A 20,616-nucleotide genomic window follows, 5' to 3' on the forward strand; every position below is an offset into this window, starting at 1 on the left:
GCACCGTCCCTCCTGCCTTTCCTCTGTTGCTTCATTTTGTTCCAAAGTGGTTGTGTTTCCAGCACTCCAGCTACTACCTTTTCTCTCTCCAGCTCACGTAGCAATCAGATCGGCGGCTTCTCCCCCCCGTGCAGCCCGTGAGCTCCCAGCTTCAGCTCCCCGGATTTATGGCTCTCTGCCGTCTTGCGGGGTCCTTTGGGGTCTGTGAGGCTAAGGAGTTACGGGCGCACAGAGACAGGGCTTTCAGTGCACTTGGCCCAACTTGTCAGTCACCTCCTGGGACCGGTCGCATGTAGGGGGGAGGGGGGAGGGCAAGTACCAAGGCCAATATGCTGACCACATTTTTGTACTCCAAAAATCACCCCGTGAGACATGCTGGGAAATCTTTAGAGGGAAAAGGCAGAGACTATTCTCTGGCCAGGGAAGGACCACGACAGGGAGGGTGCAGCCTGTCTGAGCAGTTTGGTGTTCCTTCTCAGAAGAGGGTGTGCCCGTGTGCCAGAACGCTGCAGTGACAGAAGGTGGCTGGGTGGGGCTCTGATTTCTCTGAAATCTTGGTTACTTCTTCCAAACCAAGGTAAATAGTTATGCAACCAGCTCTAAGTCAATTCCCCCCCTCCTCCTTCCAACCAGACCACTGGTTGCCCCATTAATGCAGAAGTCCCAGGGCCAGTCCCCCTGTCACGGGGAGATGAGAGACAGCCTATGTAGGATATTTGAGGCAGTTTTGTAACAGTGGGGATACGTGTACAGCTAGCTTTGTTTCCCAGTAAGAAAAAAAATACATCATTTCTTCAGATAAAGGACATTTTAACACTAAAGGAGAGAGAAAGAGAGAGAGTGGGGAGGGTAGAGAGAAAGAGGATAAAATGCCAGACCGAAGGACAAACCTTTAAATTGAATTCAGGGTGCCTGGATGGCTCAGTCGGTTAAGCGTCCCAACTTCGGCTCAGGTCATGATCTCACGGTCCATGAGTTCGAGCCCGGCGTTGGGTCTGTGCTGACAGCTCAGAGCCTGGAGCCTGTTTCAGATTCTGTGTCTCCCTGTCTTTCCCCATCTCCCACTCACACTCTGTCTCTCTCTGTCTCTCAAAAATGAATAAATGTTTAAAAAAACTTTTAATTGAATTAATTTGGCTTTATTAAAAAGTCACTAGATTGTCTTTCACTGCAGTGCCAGGAGTCCTGGGTCTGGAGTCCAAGATCTGGGATTTAACTTGGGGTCTGCCACTTAGCAGGGTGTGACTTTATGTGAATAACCAATAGACTCAAACATCAGAAGACTTGCCTTCTCCACTGTAAACCAGAAACCACACTTATCTCATGGGGGGGGGGGGGGCGGGGTGCAGCAGGGAGGGGAAAGGAAGGGAAGGGAATGAAAAATTCCCTCACATCTATGAAAAGACGGGCATGTGACTTAGGATGTTTGCTTAATTCTCAGACAGCCTAATGAGGTAGGCGTTTTCATGACCATTTTACAGAGGAGGAAACTGAGATTCAGAGGTTAAGTAATTTGTCCAAGGGCACCCATGTCTCCCTGAAGGCAAAGCTCACATTCCAGAAGGGCAGACAGGAAGGAGAAAAGGGAAGGAAATAAAAGGAGGACTCAGGAGTTCCTGATCTGGACCTCAATTTTCTCTGTGAAACAGAAAACGAGATCCTCTACTGAGCTGAGGAGGCAGGGAAGTGTCAAGAGCGCTGTAGGTTTGGAAAGGCTTCTCTGGCTAAGAGAGAGGGGGCTTACCCAGCCTCGGAGGCAGTGTTGCCATGGAGCTGCTCAGGAGCCAGTTACCCTGTGATACGCTCCTCAGCAGGTGCAGCCCTGTCCGGTTCACGGAGAAGGAACAGATTTCGTTTGTCACTCATCGTTGAATCCCCAGGTCTTAGTACAGTGCCTGGCACATAGAAATAAGTTTATTTATTTAATAAATGTTACGGAGCCCCTATGATGTACTGGATCTGTTGCAGGTACCGGGGATTCAGCAGGGGCAAAGGCATATCAAGAGCTTGCCACTCTCGATCTCAGAGTCGTAAGTTCAAGCCCCACATTGGGTGTAGAGCTTACTTAAAAAAATAAATGGGGGCGGCTGGGTGGCTCAGTCAGTTGAGTGTCCGACTTCGGCTCAGGCCATGATCTCACGGTTCGTGAGTTCGAGCCCCGCGTCAGGCTCTGTGCTGACAGCTCAGAGCCTGGAGCCCGTTTCAGATTCTGTGTCCCCCTCTCTCTCTGCCTCTCCCCTGCTCATGCTCTGTCTCTGTCTCTCAAAAGTGAATGAACATTAAAATAAATAAATAAACAAATAAAACTTCTTAAAAAATAAAAAATAAACATATATATATATACAGATATACTCCCTGTCCTTATGACATTTGCAGCCTGAGAGAAGCCTGACAGTAAACACAGGACCTAACAAATAGTAATAAAGGTATGAATTCAAAAAATAGAATAAGTAGCTAGACAGGGCCTGTCACAGTGGGGACGGTTTCTCAGGAGGTGACATTAGAGATATGACTGGAATGAGAGAAGAAGCTGTTCATGCCAAGATGGGGGAAGGGTGTTCTGGACAAAAGGAACAGCAAATGCAAAACCCTGAGGCGGGAACAAGCTTGGAACGTTTTAGAGAGACAGAAGGAAGGTTTGTGCAGTTGGAGAGGAGGCGAGAGTGGGAGAGAGTGGTAGGAAATGAGAGAAGAGGGGTCAGAGCCTATCAAACCTCATAAGCCAAGTTAAGAAGCTTGGATTTTATGCTAATTCTAGTAAGAAGTCTTTGGAAGGTTTTAAGCAGTGGGAGGGATGTGATCTGATTTATGTTCTAAAACAATCCCTCTGGCTTTTTGATGGAAAGTAGACCCCGGGCGGGGGGGTGGACAGGGAGCAGAGCAGGAGGCCTGTGCAGGAGCCCAGGAGGGAGGGGAGAGTATGGACTCCCAAGGTAGCAGAGGAGCGGGAGAAGGACTGGGATTTGGGCAGTGTTCTTGCTGATAGGTTAGATGTAGGGCATGAGGAAAAGAGAGGAAGCAAGGATGTTCTCTAGGCTTCTGGATGGAGCTGATGAGGATGGGGAAGGTGGAGGAAGTACAGGATGGAGGCAAGAGGTATAGAAATCAAGAACTGCATGATAGACATGTGAAGTTTGAAATACGTAGTTGATGGGGTGCCTGGGTGGCTCAGTCAGTTGAGCTTCTGACTCTTGATCTCAGCTCAGGTCATGATTTCACAGTTCGGTTTGTGAGATCGAGCCCCACGTGGGGCTCCACGCTGGCAGGGTGGAGCCTGCTTGGGATTCTTCTCTCCCTCTCTCTCTGCCCCTACCCTGCTCGTGCTCACTCTCTCTTTCTCTCTCTCTCAAACAAATAAACTTAAAAAAAAAAGAAATACCTAGTTGACATCTGTTATGGGTTGAATTATGTCCCCCCCAAAAGATACATGGAAATCCTAATCCTCAATACCTATGAAAGTGATCTTATGTGGAAATAAGATCTTTGCAGATGTAATCAAGTTAAGATGAAGTCATTAGGGTGGCCCTCATCCAATATGACTAGTGTCCTTAAAAGAAGAAGAAAGTGGTGCCTGGCTGGTTCATTTGATGGAGCATGTGACTCTTGATCTCAGGGTTGTGAGTTTGAGCCCCACGGCGGGTGTAGAGATTACTTTACAAAAATAAAATCTTAAAAAAAAAAAAAAAAAAGAAAGAAGAGGAAAATTTGGGACTTACAGAAAATACCATGGGAAGATGGAGGCAGAGATCAGAGCGGCGCTGTCACAAGCCAAAGAACATCTGGGGCTCCCCAAAGCTGGAAGAGGCAAAAAAAGGATCCCCCCTAGAGCCCTCACAGGGAGTGTGGCGCTGCCGGCACCTTGATTTGGGATTTCTGGCCTCCACAATTGCAAGACAATAAATTTCTGTTGTTTGAAGCCACACAACTTATGGTACTTTGTCACAGCAGCCTTAGGAAGCGAATACAGCATCCAAGTGGAGAGGTCAAGGTTGGATATGCAGGCCTGCAGCTCAGGGAGAGGTTGATCTTTAAAGTCACAGGACTGGATGAGAGACTGTCTAGAGAGAAAGTTAGAGAATGTTGAGAGAAGAGAGCCCTTGTGTTTCAAGGGAAGAGTGTTTTAAGAAGGAAAAAGTAGTCAATTGTGTTAAACACTGATGGTAAGTAAGTCAGATTGACTTTGGTTCTTGGATTTGGTAAGAGAGAAGCTATTGAGAGAGAGAGAGAGAGAGAGAAAGAGAGAGAGAGAATGTTGCTGATGACCTTGGCGGAAGATGTCAGCAGGTGATGGAGACAGAAGTCAAAGTGGAGTGAGTCGAGGAGACACCGTAGGTAAGGAGGTATAGAGTGATTGCAGGGAACTGTTTTGAGGCTTACTATAAAACAATAAAGAAATGGAACCTTGCCTAGAAAAAGATGTGGGGGAAAGGGAAGGTTTTTTAAGGTGGGCAATATTAAGGCATATTTTTTATTTAGTAGGTATGGGAGAGACCACTGACTCAGGAGACAGAGGGACAATTGCAAGAAGCAAAGTCATGGAAGGAACAAATGGGGTCCAGTGCACAAATGGGGGGACTGGCCCCAGAGAACACAAAGCCTCTTCATCTACAGGGAGGGCAGAGAATACAAGTAGAGATCATGCAGATGGGTTGGTGGGGGAAATGAAATAGCTCTCATTCATTTGCATTTTTTAATTATATCAGTGACGTAGGAGGGAGGATATGGGAGGGTTGAAGAGAGAAGGAGGAGAGGGGAGGCATGAAATAGTTATTTGAGAGGGAGGGAAAGGGGAACACACCGGGGAAGTGCAGAGGTGTGGTAGGCAGGACCCAGTGCTCTCAGGAGATTTCAAGTTGCAAGTTTAGAGTAAGACCAGTGGATAAGCAGAGCTGTATGATTTTCCTCAGTAACGTTCAGTTGCTTGGGTACAGGTGAAGGGTAGGTGGGTAGCCAGGTTTAGCCAGGATTAGGATTTTGCCAGAAAAGTACAACGGAGGTAAGAAAGAGAGGCAAAGCCGGTGAGGGCATTTGTAAGAGATCACAGCAGTAGACGTGATAATGAAGCCGGTTAAGGGATAAAATGGTCACATGCAGGGCACGGTGGACAATAAAAACTGTTTTGGCACATCAGGTCCCTATGAGATCAAACAATAGGCAGAAGGAGGTCTCACTGAAAGTTAACGGGGTTGATAGGAGGCACTGGGGGGCTGGGATGCCTGAAAATGGGATAACTGCAGGTAAACATATTGGTGAGGGCAGGGTTTAGGGGATGACCTTGGGAGAGACTGGAGACGACAGCAAAAATGTAGCCTATGAGGTGAGGTCTAACCCCATTCGTATCAAACATGCTGACGTTTTTGCAGGAGGCAGGAGGAGAAGTAGTTTGGAAGAGCACTATAGACCCTGAGGTACGTGGGGTACTAGAGAAAAGAACAGCCTCCACTGTTTTTGTTATCCTTCATCCTTGACAGTAGACACGGCTATTGGGAGGCAGTGTCTCCAGGGGACAGCCAGGTGTCAGTAGAGCAAGACAGTCAAGGGAATGCTCAAGGAAGGGTCTGAGGACAGAGGGGCGTTGGCTAGTGGCAGACTGAGTTCCAGAGGATTTAGAGGCAAGGTGCGAGAATGGGAGAGAGGTGGGAGATGGGATGCAGTCGGTAGCTATACAGAGTTATTAGGGGTTTCCAGTCTTTGGAACTATGGACGATGCGGGAGGTTAGGATTTGGGATGCGAGACATGATGGAGCATGTCTTGACATTGTCATTAAAAGAAGGGGTGGTCAGGTAAGGCTACCTATAGTCTAGAGTATGTAGCTGGCACCTACGAGGACTCGACCGGAGAAAAGGATGTATGAAATTAATCCACGTATCCCTGAGGTGTTTAGTGCTGTGAGAGGCACTCGATGTATTCATTAATTTAAACCGCCTATGGCTGATGCTCTGGTGACTGTAATAGGGGCAGGTCACAACCTAGTGCACTGAATACAATAGGTACTCAGGATCCTGGGGGTGATGACAATCTCTAAGGACTTCTGAGTGCTGACTATATAAATAGCTTGCACTTTGTCCCTTCTAATGAAAATCATTCCTGTGTTCAAGACTGACCAGGGACTGGACTCTGGTTGTGTTCTGCCTTAATTAGGAAGAGGTGGACAGGAGGCAAAGGAGAGGACCAGGAAAGTGACCTATTTCAGGTTGAGCTTCAGGACATCCCCGTCCCCCACAGCCCTACCTCAGACGCTCTGCCGAGGCCCTTCTCTGGAAACTCACAACAGAAAAGGGAGCAGCCACATCCTTCCCTTAGACTGAAAGATGGCTATTCCAGGCCTGTGCCTTTGACTTTATTTCCTTTTCTCCCTTACCTGCTGTTCGTCCGGAAGAAATGATTTCCATTTCTTTTGATTTCTATTTTTCTAGCTTTTCTGATCCTGTTTGCCCTCCCTTTGTTTCACTGAGGCTCAGGCCACTTTTTCTTTCCCTCTCCAGAATCTCCCACGACATGCTTCCTTCCTGTCCCAACCCCTCCCCCAATACTACTACATGTGACAGTCCAAAGCTTTTTAAAAGAGGCCTCTAAAGTTCCCACTGATGTTATGCCCCAGTGTCTGAGGTGACCTGGCCTGGTCTCCGTGCAGCTGAGAAAGTGTCTCTTTGTGTTGGCTGATGAATGGCTGCCCTGTCCTGCCCTGGGACCTCAATACCTAGAGGGTAACAGGAGAAAGCCCACTCCCCTCCTTAGGCTCTGCACCTGCTGCTCTCAGCTTTCCTTGGGGGCCACGGGGTACCTGGGTAGGTAGCTCGCTTGCTAAGCTCTGGAAGGGCAACACTATAAGGGTAGGTCTGGGAGCCCTTTCTGCCTTAGTGTCTCTGGGCAGCATGATGCCTACGGGGGGTCTGCCCCCACCCCACAGCTTTCCTTCCCCATCACCCCTGCTCTATCCTCCTCCATCTCCTGTTACTTCCCAGGATTCACAATAGAATAATGAGCCTGCTGGGATGCTGTTTCCCTCTGTGACTAAGGGTTTGAACTGTAGAATTTCTGGGTTGGTAAATATCTCGCCTGGTTAGACATCTTTGCCTTCGCCTGCAGACAGGGCAGTGTGCAAACCTTTAGGCCAGAGTCATAGGTACCTCCTGATGTTTCAAATGGCAAAACTCAGTTCAGTTCAACAAATGTGTGTAGAGTGCCGTTTTTATTGCTGTTGTTATGTTGCTGCGCATATTACCTCATTAAAATATTTTATTGCTCACTTTAATTACTCAGGCAAAACATGCACATGGTAACACATCACAACCACTGGAGGTAAATCATGAAAAGTGGGTTTCTCTATATATTCTTGTGCCATATCCACTTGAATCCCCTTCCCAGAAGTAACTGCTGTTAGCAATGTCTTGTGTGTTTTTCCACAGATATTCCACATATACCAAACGTCACTTAATCTTTGCAGCAGCCTTCTTTGGTGGGTATTATGAGTCCCATTTGGAAGACCAAGGAACCATGACTCGGAAAGTCTAAGTGTGTTAGTAACAGTGGCAATTCCAACTGAAGTATGTGTGAATCCAAAGCCCATGCAGTTTCCGCTATAACATGTTCCCGGTGGGTTGTATCAGCATCTCCCAGCCCCCACCCCAGTCACTCGTTCACTCATTCCACAAGGTTGGCGCTGCACGGGGCCCTGTCCTAGGTGCTGAAGACATTCTCGTAGAGACAGGGGATCAACGAACCCCTACCCTCCTGGGGCTCACCAATGAGGAGAGGAGGCTGGCAAATACCTAAAATCTGGTGGAGAGAAGATGGGGAGCCATAAACTCTGCCTGGCTACAGCAACTGTATGTGGCACCAGGCAGGCCACTCCGTTTCTGACTCTCAGTTTCCTCATCTGTCTGCTGGAGATAAACTTAACTCACAGGGCTATTGTGAGAATCTAGGGATTATAAATGCAGAAGTGCTTGGAAAGCATCCAATCTCAGCACATGGAAAGGAGTCTAGGCCAGTTCTAAGGACAGCTTCCCCATGTGAGGGCCACAGGTCACCGAATCACTGAATGACAGAGCAAATAGTGGTCTAAGCCTCTGAGAAGTGATACATTGAAGCAGGGCTGCCTTCCTCTATGTTCTTGGTTTTAGTGTTGTCTTTAGAAGGCACAGAGTTGGTCTGGTTGCAACAGTGACTAGAAGCAAAATGGCGGTGGGTTATGGGGTTGGCCTAGAATGAGACATAACAGCATACAAGTGAGCCTCTTCCAGAACATTAAGCTGTGGGACATGGAGAAGTCTGCCCTGGGTTATATCTGGAAATACTAATCCAGGCAGCTCTCCTAGTTCTTCTCCAGCCCATCTCCCTCTCTGCAAGGTGGCGGATTACTTGCCTTCTAATGAGCCAGTTACCAGCAGCTCAAGGGCCTTTCTAGAAAGTTCTTTCTGCCCAGAACTCTTCCGTTGTCCTCCGCCACCCCCCCCCCCATCCCATCTTCACATAGTTATCTCTTTTTCATCTTTTAGGGCTTGACTTAGATCTCATTTTCTCACACAAGCCTTTCTGGGCTCCCCAGAGGAGATTAAGAGCCCCTGCTATTCGCCCTTTCCCCCCGTGCCTCTGATTAGCTCATATCACACCAGCCAGTGCCCATCTTGTCCACCAGACTGTCTGCTCCAGGGGGGTGGGCACCAAGCCCACTGGCTCAGCACAGAGCCTGGCACTTAAGACCTGCTAAAATATTTGTTGAATGAATGGTTGAAGTTAGTCACTTCTGCCTCTGGGTTCAAAGTGGCCTGTATATTGATATAGCACCTCTTGCACAGTTGTTATTTTATTTTATTTTGACGTGACTGTGTCATCTGAATCTTTCCCCTTTGTATTCCTGGTGCCTAGCCCATGTCACAGCACAGGGGTGGTCCTCCATGTTGCTGAATGAATGAATGAATGAATGCATTCTTGGCAGGGAGCTGCTTTGAACCAGAGCACATTTCCTTTGCAGTTAATGACCTGTCTTCCCAGGTGGGCCACGGAAAGGCTCAGGAAAGTGGGGAACAAGATTATGCCGGAGCTGGTGGGGCTGGACGGAGGAGAAAGCAAAGACCTGAGTGCCGTCTCCTCTTTGTCGTTACTGCCGGGTGGAGGGCAGGAGATGACTCCCAAGGAGGGGGACTTGGTCCTGGGAGGTATCCTCTCAGGGGGCTCCCAAAACTCTCAGGGACTGAGGTGGGCTTGGCTCAGGTGTCCGACCCCAGTGACCCCCCCACCCCACCCCCCACGTCTTTCTCCTAGGAGAGGGGGTGAAACGAGAGAGGGGTGGAAGGGACTCTGAGATTTCCATCCTCTGGGCTTCTCTTTCTCAGTCTCTACGTCCCCAAGGCACCAGATTCGGGAGGGGAGAGGGGTCAGGCTGAGGCGGGCAGCGGGGGAGGGGCGGCGCGGACAGCCGGCCGGTGTCCTCTGGTGTCTGGAGCCAAGGCCCGGAGCTCTCGGCCCCCGCGAAGCGAGGCGAGCCGGAGCTGTGCGGTGAATGCAAAGAGCCGGGCGAGCTCCCAGCCCGGCGCCGCCGACGGCGTCCTCAGCCACAGCCCAATGAGAAGAGAGCAGATAATTTATTCTCTAATCCCGGTTCGGGTGCCCGGCGCTGGCGAGTGGCAGGGACTGGGGGGTGGGGGGGGGGTGGGGGGGGGGTGGGGGGGTGGGTCTCCTCTTCCCCTCTCCCCCTCCCGCCGCCGCCCCCTCCCCGCCCCTGCGGGCTCCCGGCGCGCACACACACATTTCCTGACAATTAGCGAGCACACCTTGGCCGCGCGGCCTCCGGCGGCGCCGCAGCTTTTGTCTCCCGCCCGCCGGGCTGCGAGGCGCGGGCGCCCGGGCGCGAAGTTGCCGCCCCGACGCGCTGCCGGGGAATGCCGGCCGCAGCTGCCGTCGGACTGGCGCGGAGGGCGGGGTGGGCCGGGCACGCCGGCCCGGGGCTGGGGGGCTGCAAAAGAGAGGAGAAGAGAGAGAAAAGTAAGGCAGCGCTGGCCCCCTCTTCCTTTGTTATAACCCTGAGTGTGTGCAGGCGTGAGCGCGCGCGGGAGTGCCTGTGTGTGCACATACGTGTGCGTGCCTGTGTGTGCGCGCTCGTGTGCAAATGCGTGTCTGTGTGTGTGGGTCGGGACCGGCCCGGGGGGCGGTGGGACCCGAAGACGCGAGGCGGCTGGGCCTGAACGCGAGTTGAACCGCGTCCCGGGTCCTTTGCGCTCAGCCCCGGACTCGGGCGTGCGGGCAGGTAGCGGTCCCGCTCTTGCCCGCTGCTCAAAGGACTGAGCGCGGAGTTTGTTCACAGATGGGCAGCGTGCGGGAGGCGGGGAAGCGCAGCCGCCCGGGCCGGGCCTGCGGGCGTCGGGGGGAAGGGGAGTCGCCGGCTGAAGGTCTGCCCCGACCGCAGGGGGCGCACGAGGGGGTCTCCGGGCCAGCGGTGCCGCGCCGACGCGGTTACGCGGCCCGCTTCCACCCGGGTGGGAGCTCGCTGGGGCCACTGCTAGCCCCGGGAGGGAGAGAGGCTGTGGAGGTGGCTCTTGGGGCTATGCGGGGGGGGGGGGGGGGGGGGTGGCGGCGAGACGAAGTCTGTCTAAATGCCAGTTCCCTGAAGTTCAGCGCATCGGTTGTCATATCATACCTTAATGCATATTTATGCTGCGCCGAAATAGGCTTCATAATTAACTCCCGGAGTCATCCGCAGAGGTTAAAGGGACCCCGAAGATTTGTGCATTGATTGGGTACCACGGCGGTGTGTGTGTGTGTGTGTGTGCGCGCGCGCGCGTGCGCGCGTGTGTGCGTGCGCCCCGTGCGAACCCATTGAGAAGAATAATTATTTTTCTCCACTGGAAGCTACAGCAGAGAATCAGACAAGGAGGGAAGAGAGAGAGAGAGAGAGAGAGAGAGAGAGAGGTTGGAGAGGGAGAGAGAGGTTGGAGAGGGAGAGAGAGAGAAAGAGACAAAGGAAGTGAGTGCGAGAGAGGAGACGGCTTAGCATCCGAACTGTGAGTACTGAGCGAAACCAAATAGGCAGAAAGTGCTGCGAGTCGGGGACCCCCTCGGCCGGGTTGAGGGCCGGGAGCAGCTGAGGAGGACTTGCCTCTTCGCCGAGGGGTTTGGCTGGGCGATGAGGGGTCCTTGAGGCATGGGCGGACTCCGGGATGCGGGTTCAGGCACTCACCTGAAAGCCAGCGCCAGCGCCGACCGGCTGCGGGCTGCGTCAACCGCAGCCCCAGGTCCGCCAAAGGGAAGCCCCCCCCACCCCACCCCCATTGCCTTTGTTCCTTATAAAGGTTTTTGCAGCTGGTAGGATTCAGGCGGGGTGGGGGGGGGGAGTATGAGAGGGAGCTAGAGAGAAACCCGCTTTGGGTGCCTCCCCCCTTGCCTTCACCCCATGGTGTGGGGTTGGATGGGGACGGGGTATAAATGAGGCAGGGATCAGGACTTTGTGACACCTGTGCATTTGTTTAGCACTAAGAAGGGAAAAGCCGAGGTGTCCGGTACCCCTGGGACAGTGGTCTTCAGGAGACCCCAGCCTGGGAGGCTGAGAGAAGCCATTTCTATGAGCAAAAACCACCAACTCTTGGCCCTGGGTCCTCTGCCCACCTCCCTTCTCAACCCTAGGGCCCTTGCACATCTAAGAGGGGCTGGAGCTGGAGGCCCGCCAGGGAGCGGGAGCCTTGGCTGGGTGGGGGCGGGGGAGGCATTTGTAGAGAGGATAGCTGCTCCCTTTCCTAAGAAAGGGTCCATGACAGGGTGCCCCTAGGGAACCGGGCTGGCCACCAGCCCCTGGCTCTACCAAACCTGTCAGGAGAGGGCGCCTGGGTGCCCAAGGGAGAGCCCTCCCTTCCTGACCGACATTCCACAGCCTCCCTTTGAAAGCATAGTATCCTGCCCTCCTCCCCTCAACGGTCATTAACAAATTCCTCTTCAGGTCTGATTTTACTCTCTCCTGGTGATTTTTCAATGCACCTTTCTCTGCTGGTGAACAACTTGGCCCGACTTAAGCCTTAAAGAAGGGCTAACTTCAGAGGGAAATTCAGCCCTCTGAGGCTGGGATGGGAGCCCTAAGATCACAGAGCTCTGAATTGATTGTCCTTTAAGAAGCCCCCTTGGGGGCCAGTTTTGGTGGCCTGGAAACCCTGCTTGCATCCTTCGGAGGACATGGCTAAGGTTTGGGACTGGGAACAGTTTCTATCTGTCACTCAGTTCCAGCTCCCATCACCCTACTGGGGCCTAGCAGAGGAGAAAGAGGAAGATTCCGCTTACACACACACACACACACACACACACACACACACACACACACACACACGAAGAAGTGAATATCTATCCAGCTGGGCCACTCCTAAAAGCACTATGAGGAAGGAGGAACCCTCAAATAGGGAGAACCAAGTTCAGTGTAACCCCCAGGAGGTGGTATAAAGGCTCTGGGTGGTGAGGGAGACAGGGATCAGGGTGGCAGTGACTGCTCTGAATGCAATCCTATGCCTATGGGCCTGTCTTCCCACTGGACTGCCTGCTTGGTGGCTGACTTCCTGAGTGCTGTCTCCTGGTACCTAGCACAGTGCCTGTCCCATTATTTGTGCCCAGGGCACGTTTGCTAAATGAACGGCCGTCCCCACGGACCTTCTCCCCACCCTTTATTTCTGCCTGCCTCTTCCTCTGAGAGGTACTCCGGAAGGGCTTGGGAGAGCCCAGCTGTGTAATTCTTTAGGCTGGGCTGCCGTTGCCCTATGTGGGTTTAGGGGGGCAGCGGAGGAAAGGAGTTGGGGAGGAATTGGGCCTGGGGAGAACATCAGAACATTTTGGAATTCATGAACTGCTCAGGTTGAAATGCATTGAGTTTGCCAATGACCCGTTGTATTTTTCTTTAACAGCATAACTGCTCTGAGAGGCAAAACTGTGGCCTGGGTCCTGTGTTTGGGGAGGCTGGATTCTGGTGACACAAGCACTTCCCTGGGTTCTTCTTCCTCCCACAGCCCGGTCCTGGAGCTTAGTAGAAATCAGATGCAGGGGCAGGAAGCGTCAAGGCTGGAGAGACACTCTTGCACGCTCCTTCCCCTTGGTCTCTCTCTGCCTTGATTTCCTGAGACAGCATGAGGTCTCCCTTCTCCCTTCTTTCCTAAGAGCCCAAGGACTCTGCCAGGCCTGGAGCTCCCTCTGTTTGCCCTAGAGGGCTCAGAGCTGAGGCTCCTGAGACAATTCTAGAAAACCCTTGGGAAAAAGGAAAATTCATGCCTGACCTCTCTGTGCTTTCTTGCTCAGTGGAGCCAGCCACTAAGAGGGAACCCGAGCTGGTTACGCTCTGGAGTAGAGATAGAGCCAGGAGCAGTGGGAGTTTGAGCCCTGGGGGAGCCCTACTGAAGGGTCCAGAAATAGGGCACTCATCCTGTTTCAGTACAAGCACACCGCTAGCCCGGTTCAGGTCTGGAGGACCGCGCACGGGAGACTGGCAGACCCATCTGGAGCTAGTCTTCTCCTGGGTCGGTTCTGGGCCAGAGACTACACCCACTGGTCCATCCTAATTACAACTCCAAATCTAGGCATCTGTTTGGGGCAGAGGTAGCAGAACCGAATCCCTGAGGCTCCTCTGGAGTTTCAGCAGCGCCTCCCTCCTCGTGGCGAGTGGAGTCAGATGCCACCCACACCCACAACCTGCAGCAGCACAGGAACCCTCCTCCCGGAGAGTACAGGCATGAGGGGGCTCCAGGCACACCAAGCCTGGAATATGGGAGAACCTGGATCTCTTGTCCTTGTTTCTAAGCTCATCAGCCATTCACGCATCCGTGTGTTCATTCATTCAACAAATGCATACCTGTATCATTCAGCCAACATCCTTAGAATAATGTGATATATACTTCCAGTTTAATCTCCTTCAGGTTGGTGTGGAGTGATGAGAGCCTCCCATTCAGAATCTTCCTAACATCCTGGTTTCCTGCCCCCGTGAGCAAAGACGCAGAGTTGCTGGGCTCCAACCCCCCCCCCCCCACCAAAAGGTACCTAAGCCTGAGAAGCTCTGAGAGGAGATGTCAGCTCCAATGCTGACTCGTGAAATCTTGAAGTGGGATGGGACCTTAGATTTGCTCTATCTAGCTTCCTTCCAGGTGCAAAGATCCCTTCTACACTAGTAGACCATTTATTGGGCACCTCCTGTGCGCCTGGCTGTGAGTCTGAGAAGGGGTTGACCACCTTGTGTTTGACTTCTTCCGGGGTCAGGGAGCCCGCTGGCTCCTTTTGGAGTAGCTCTGGGTCTTCAGTCCTTTCTTGAGCTGAGCCCAAGCTGGTCCCCTGACTCCCCTCCATCTGTGGCTTTCTCTTCTATGGACAGCAGGGTGAATGGCTGGCTAGCCCCATCCCCACTCCTCTCCTTGCAAAGGAGTGCTCCCCCATCGGGCTCATCCTTAGCTGGAACCATCTGCAACCTCAGTGACCAGACTTAGGCTGAGGTTCAGGTTGACTGCGTGCCCTCGAAGGGCATAGCGGGACCTCTAAAAAGGGAGTCGCTGCAGCCTGTTCCCCAGTGGAAGAGGCTTCAGTATCCAGGCTGGCCCTCTGTTCTCCCATAGGTGAACATGGAGGGGCTACTACTGGAGACGGAGGGCACACAGCAGGGGCTGGGGAGTGTCTCTGCCCTCCAGTCATGCAGACAGACCCTGAGGGGAACTATAGGAGGCCAGGGATACCTCTCTGAGAGCAACCCTCCCCGCCTGCCTGCCTCTGTAAGCCTCAGCTTTCTCATGTACTAAATGGGAATAATAGTGTTTACATTACTGAGTGGTTATACACAACAGGGACCTAGCGTGTGCGTGACATAGTTTTTCACTCCATTAAGTATCAGTTCCTGTCCTTTCTCCTCTGTGATTTCTCTTGTTTCCATCTGCTGTCAACTCCATGCCCCTTTCACTGTCAGCGTTTTCTGCTCTGTCTCTCCCAGTTCCGGCTCCTTCCTCCTCGGTCTCCCACCTCCTCCTGGCACTCTCTCCTGGTCGCCCCTGCCCCGCCCCCACCTCCTGCCAGGGGCAGGTGGCAGGGCCAGGCTGCAAGCACAGGGCAGGAAGGTGGCTGTCTTGGCTTCTCATTAGAGGCCCAAGAATGTGTGGAGTCATGAGGGACAATGAGAGCCAGCGGCAGGAAGAATGGGGCCTCTGTCCAGGCAAGAGAAACTTTCCCCAATTCTGAGCTCAGCTGAGTGGGAGTACCTGAGGGCCAGGATGGGGTGGGGAGGAGGCCGCAGGTGGTGGGCATGGGGAGGGGGGCTGGCAGAGCTCTCTGGAGCCGGCCACCATGGGAATTCTTAGCATCTGCTGGCATTTTGGGGGAGAGCTCAGACCTCAAAGGTGACTGTCTCTCTCCCTGGGGACAGGGCTGGGGAAGCCAGAGAGAGAATGTGCCAGTGGGCTGCCTGGGCCCTAGCTCTCAGCCCCCCAGCAGAGCTGCAGAAGGCTTGGGGGGTGACTCCAGAGGAGACAGGAATGGGGGGGTGGCCCCAGCTTGAGGTGGGTCCTTAGGGTCCTCGCCTTTCACTTAGGGTTCTCGCCTCCAGATTCTCAGGATTGGAGGAAGCAGAGGAGGCTGGGCTACCTGACCTGCTTCCCCTTCTTCCACATTCCAAGGAGAGCTGGCCTGGCCATTGCCTAAGACCAGACGGATGTTCTCTCCCCTCACTCCCCGGTTTCTGGCCCCAGAAACACCTTGGAGAGACGCCGCCCTTTCTGGGGCTTACTTGGGGCCTGTCGGTGGGCTGGGGCTGGCGGCGCTGAGCCTTTCAGGGGCCCAGGGCCGGGAATCTGAGGGAAGAACCAGGTGAGGGTGGGTGGAGGGGCCAGATCTGAGCCGGTGCGTGGACCTTCAAACAAGTGCGGGAGTACAGGGTACGGAGGGACACAGGGTGGGGGCGTGAGCGAGGGGAGGAACAGGGGCTTCAGAGCTGGGGAGGGGCAGCGAGGCAGGAGAGGGGGCCTCTGGGGAGCCGCCTCAGGTCTCCTGCCAAAAAAATGAACCATAAAAAAGCTGGAGGGGAGCAGCAGGGGAAGGAAAGAGAGAAAGGAGATGGGGAGGAAGGGAGGGGAGGAACAGCCCCTCCACACCAATAGCCCGGCAGGGGGACGTGAGTAATACATGGCTGGTTCAGAGGGAGTGAGATCAAAAGCGAGTAGATACAAGAGGTTTGTGCTTCACCGACCAGACAGCCAGAGGCTCAATGAGACCTTTGTTACCCAGGCCCAAGTCAGGGTTGAAGGAATACCTGACCTCCCCCGCCGGCCCAGCCCACCCTCACCCTACCGGCCACCGGGCTGGGGGAGGGGCGAGCCAGGCCTTCTCAGTGAGTCAAGTGGAGTTGGGCACCGCTCAGACCCGGGCTGGTGGGCGGGAAGAAGGAGGAGGCCTGCCCTCGCTGGGCATGGAGCTTCTGGGGGTAAGTGGAGGAGTGAGTGGCTGCCTGGAAGGCAGGGAGACTGCCAGGGCCAGGGGGCCCGCCAGGTGAGCCGTCCCTTGGACCCAGGCCCCAGTGGCCCTTGGGAGGGGACCGAGGGCATTCTGCTTGGAGCCCGCGGTTCTTTGCAGGTCCTGAGTCTGGGATGTGGGGGCCCACGGGAGAGGGAGGCAAGGGAGAACCAGAGGTTTCTGGGGTTGGGGCGGGTGACCAGAAGTTCAGGGACGTTGGAGGGTGTCCGGCTGTTTGGCGGTAGGTTGGATAAGACGTGTGTGAGTGAATGTGCGCACACACCCTGTTGCTGCTGGAGTGTGGGAAGCCCAGTTAAAGGAGGTCGGTCCAGCTGGAGTCCTGAAGAGAACAGTGAGCCTGCCCCTGGGGCGAAGGACCCAGCTGCTCCCTGGCAGGGACATGGCCTGATGTGGGCCTAAGACCTCTGATTTTCTCCTTGGGGTCTCAAATCCCCTGAGGCTTCCTGAAACCTGGAGTCCCCTGAACTCCTGTCCCCCAAGGCTGATGCTCGCCCACAACTGACCCATCATGGGAGAGGGAATTAGGAGACAGTCCTTATGTTTACAGCACGTCTTTTCCAGGGGCCTGAGACCTTGGTTCCCCTCCACTCAGCTCTGCCCTGAGCTCCGGCCGTGCCTGTGTATATCCTGTCAACGAGAGAGGGAGAGCACCAAGCACCCGCTCCCACGGCATCGGCCAGGGATGGGTCCAAAGCAGGCCGCCCTCAGCTGGTGGGGATTTCAAGTTCCGGCCCTTTTCCTGCCTCCACCTGGGTCTGAAAAGAAGGCCCTGCTTTCCTCTAAACCACATGAGAACAGGTATAGTTGTAGTCACGCTGACCACTCGAGGCAGTGTGGGCCAGCCCCCCACCTTGGGGGTGCTCGAGAAACTTGTTCACCCCTCTAAAGAATAGAACCTCTGGTTCTCCTTTGCCTTCCATTCCCGGGGGCCCCCAAAGCCCACACTCAGGCCTTCATCTTAGCTCTCCTTTACCCACACCCTCCTTCGCCCTCTCTGCTTCCTGTGGTTGGACTAGGAAGGGTTAAGCTTTGTAAGGAGAGAGTCTAATATGGGGCTGGCCCTGGGCGCTGGCTGCAGTATCATTGAAAAGATCCGGCCTTACTGTCTCTCTCTGGGAGGGGGTAGTTAAGGACCCGGAGCAGGGGGCTGGAGGCTAATTAAGGGAATTTGAGGAGGTCCTTTATGGCCAGGAAGCTACCCCTCCTCATACCCCGGAGTGAGGCCCATTGTGTGGGGACTTTGTGGGGCCAGAACTGGAAACTCATTACTGGGAAGGCTTTAATGCTGGGGCCAGGGCAGGTGGTGGGGGATGGTGAGAGAATGTAACCTGGGGGGCCCAGTACCTCGAGGGTGGCAGTGTGGGTGGGAAGGGTTGGTGGGAAGAGGAGGGAGGGCTCCCCAGGTACCCCCAGCTCCCCGCATCCTTTTGAGATTCCCACCGCTGGACCCCCTCAGCTCTGCTGTGGCCTATGGCTTTTCATTCCTATGTGATTGCTGTTTCTAATTCATGTAGGGCTAAAAGCCATGGGCTACAGTGAGGGGCGTGCTCCTTCTGAGATCTGCACCTCCCTCCCCACAGGACCAGGCTGGGAGCCAGCCACAAAGGGGGCACCAGGAGAGGTTTCCACTTGGGGATGGGGCCTGCAGGGGATCTGGTAACCTGGGGTCTGGGGCCAAGGCTGTGTGAGCTGGGCCAAGTCACTTCCCCTCTCTGGGCCTGGTCTCTCACTCTGAAATGAAGAGGCTGAACTGGTGATTCCAGAGGGAGATTCCTTCTGAGGATGGAGACACATTCAGGGGGTGCTGAGGTCTGTAAGTTGGTTTCCTCCCCCCCCCCACCCCCTTGCCATGTTGAGGACTGGCTCATGCTCAGAGATTTGGGGGCTAGAGTCAAGGGCATGGGACCACACAGCCCTCCGGCCTTCACTCGGTGCCCCCAGGACAGCCTGTGCTTCTCGGCCTTGCTCACTTCTCTGTGGTCAGCTCGGAATCCACAGCCTTCTCTGTGTAAGACCTTGGGACTTCTCAGTGGTTGAAACGGGAGAACTCAGGCCGGCCACTCAGGGAGAGGAAGTTCAGTAGCGTGAAACTAGGAAGGCAGCCTCTCCCCGTGGGCTGCGACGTGGAGTCCGGGGTTGCTAGCTCCTGGTCTGCTACCCCATCCTGGCATTTGTCACCCTCTCCCCGGATCTGTGAACAGTACCTCCTCTCCCTATCCCGCACCGTCTGCCACTCACCTTGCCTGGGAGGCCCTTCTCCCTCTCCAGTTCCTGTCCTACCCCCTAACTCCCATGCAGATCTGCATCTGCCTAACTCCAACCCAGCCCTCCTGGAAGGCTCCAGCTGATGGAAATACGGCGGGCAATCTGGCTGGAGCAGCCGTGGAAGCACCCTCGCCTCCCCTCCAAGCCCCCCAGTCTGTCTAAGACAGACCACTAAAGAATCAGAGGGTACGGTAGTTGGTGTCGAGAACCAGGAGGCAAGTTACTTACAATGTCTCGGAGCCCTTCATCTCCCTGGCCAGCATTCGCCTAGTGTTGGCTCTGTGCCAGGCAAGACTCTATCCGTCTTACCTGTGCTCATTTAATCCTGGAAACAACTCTTAAGAACAAAGTACTAAAGGGGCACCTGGGTGGCTCAGTCGGTTGAGCGTCCGACTTCGCTCAGGTCACGATCTCACGGTCCGTGAGTTCGAGCCCCGCGTCGGGCTCTGTGCTGACAGCTCAGAGCCTGGAGCCTGCTTCAGATTCTGTGTCTCCCTCTCTCTCTGGCCCTCCCCCCGTTCATGCTCTGTCTCTCTCTGTCTCAAAAATAAATAAATGTTTAAAAATAAAATTAAAAAAAAAAAGAACAAAGTACTATGATCATCCCATTTTACTTTGGGAGATCTGAGGCAGAAGGGAGCCAAGAAACGAGCCCGAGTTCATAGGGCTAGTAAGGGGCAGAGGCAGCGATTTGAACCTGGATTCTTACCACATCGTGCTGGATGTGGGGAGAGCCAACAAGGTGGCATGGGAGAGCACTCTGGAAGCTGGAAAGTGCTGGATGCATGTCCACAAACTGGCTCCGTGGCCCAACTCTAACCATCCTTTGTCCATCGCTGGTTTTCCTTTTCCAGCAACAGCAGAGGGGGAGAAAATCAAAACAATAGGAGAAGCAAAGAGAAAGCCCAAGCCAGCTGGGTTTTTGCTGGGGCTGCTCCAAGCCACTTCCCCTCTCGCCCCAGCTTCGGTGGTGCAAGGAACAGGGATGAGACTTGCCAGGCTTTCTCGCTTTCCCTCTGGGTCCTCTTGCCCAGAGATCAGAGGTGGCCACCACCTTTCCCCACCTCCCTCCTCATCCAGCTGCCCCTGGCTCCGAATGAGCCTATCCCCTGTTCCTTCCTCTGTGCGAGGACATCCAGGCACCCAACTTACTCCCCTTAGCTTCGGGATCTAATGGGCAAGTCAGCTTGGAACAGCGCCCCCTTCCTGTCTCTGCAACTGGGTCCCTCACAGGAATCCTGTTGCACGGTTTGCCAGGGAGTCCCCCGCAATGGGCTGGGCCTAGAGGAAGGGAACAGGGGACCATGCCAGATTTTACCTCCGAAAAGCTCCAGCAAGGCAAGGCTCTGAGGAGCCGCTGCTGGGTACACGTTTGTCCAATGAATTGTGAACTGGGAGAAAAGGCGGGTGGGGTAAAAGCAGTAAATTGCCACAAACAGGGACACAGAGCAAGCCCACCCTTCCTGGGCCTGGGCCTAGGGTGCTTCTGGGGTTAGAAGGTTGCAGCTTGTGTCTGTTCTTTGCCTCTTGGCCACTGCCAGTGGTGCAGGCCTGGCAGAGATATGTAATTATATGTTTCACACAATTGTTAAACTGCATTGAATAGGCAAGCTGGCCTCATGCCCTTTCTCCCTGGAGGATTCACGGATCAGAGGGCTGCATCTATCCTGTTCCCTGCCTGCAGACAGCTGAAACCAAAAATATTCTGAACCTCAGTCTTTTTCACAGTCCTCAGAGCTACCCCAGTATAAGCCCTCCCCCTTTGAGAGCGTGGGCCCACACTTCACAACACAGATTCAAGTGAATCTCTCCGGTTGTATTTGCCCTGTTTTTAGTGGAAGTGGAGTTTCACTGCTAAAAGTCTGCTCCTTTTAAGCGCAGAC

The sequence above is a fragment of the Puma concolor genome, chromosome E4 (assembly GCF_028749965.1).
Source record: "Puma concolor isolate L17-30 chromosome E4, mPumCon1.1.hap2, whole genome shotgun sequence".
Classification (NCBI taxonomy): domain Eukaryota; kingdom Metazoa; phylum Chordata; class Mammalia; order Carnivora; family Felidae; genus Puma; species Puma concolor.